Source organism: Oxyura jamaicensis, chromosome 5 (genome assembly GCF_011077185.1).
Source record: "Oxyura jamaicensis isolate SHBP4307 breed ruddy duck chromosome 5, BPBGC_Ojam_1.0, whole genome shotgun sequence".
Classification (NCBI taxonomy): domain Eukaryota; kingdom Metazoa; phylum Chordata; class Aves; order Anseriformes; family Anatidae; genus Oxyura; species Oxyura jamaicensis.
Window position 1 is genome coordinate 41,498,568 of NC_048897.1, and position 923 is coordinate 41,499,490.

The window sequence follows — 923 nt, forward strand, 5'->3', positions numbered from 1 at the left end:
CTGACAGACCCAGGTAGGCTGAAAGAGCAATCAGGATACCATCTGTGTTTGGCAGAAGATTTCTAACCACTTTGCTGCTTTCTCTCTCTCGTCTCCCTTAGTGCGAAGAGACAGAGGAACCCATGGAGATTCGGTGAGAATTTAAACAGAACATATTGAAGGCTGCACTGACAACTGTGGATTCAAAGCAGATGAAATATGAGTACTGGAGCAGCAATGGTGCAATGGATTCAAAAGAGATCTCAGAAGTGGCTAGCACAGACACCAGCTATAAGGACTCAGCATGCTCTCCTCGTGCTCCCACATCCCCAGCTCTACTTTTGTATGCAAGGTTTTACTGTTCATAGAAGCTCATTGCTGTTGATACTAACATGAGCAACTCCCTAAAGTACATGATGAAGCAAACATCATGTACCTTGAATGAAGAATGTTGAATTCATCCACTTTCTGAAAATACACATATTTCTCTACGTATTTTCATTCAGCTTTAAAAAGGTGCCATCAATTTAAATAATACAGAATGTTTTTTTTTTCTTTTTTTCCTGTTTCCTGTAATGCTAGTATCATGCACATACAATCCTCACATTTTCCATAGTTATGCACGATTACTTTATTTTGCATAACTAAAAATTGGGTCATGTTTTTTTGGGTTTCTTCTGGACAGACTTGGTCTAGATGGACACAGATCCACTGTTGCCACTGGAATGATGATCTCTGCTACCCCAGACCTGAATGTAATACTCTAACTAGGAAGATATCTACAGAACTATAGGAAAGAGGAGAAGGATATTAAGCCGATGGAAAACCTTATCTTCTTTGTAGCTTTCTAGACACAAACTTTTATGTCATGCCAGTAGGACATTGGTGTTGAATTCAAAATAGATATTTATTTTTTTTAAGGGGGGGGGGGGGGGGGGGGGGGG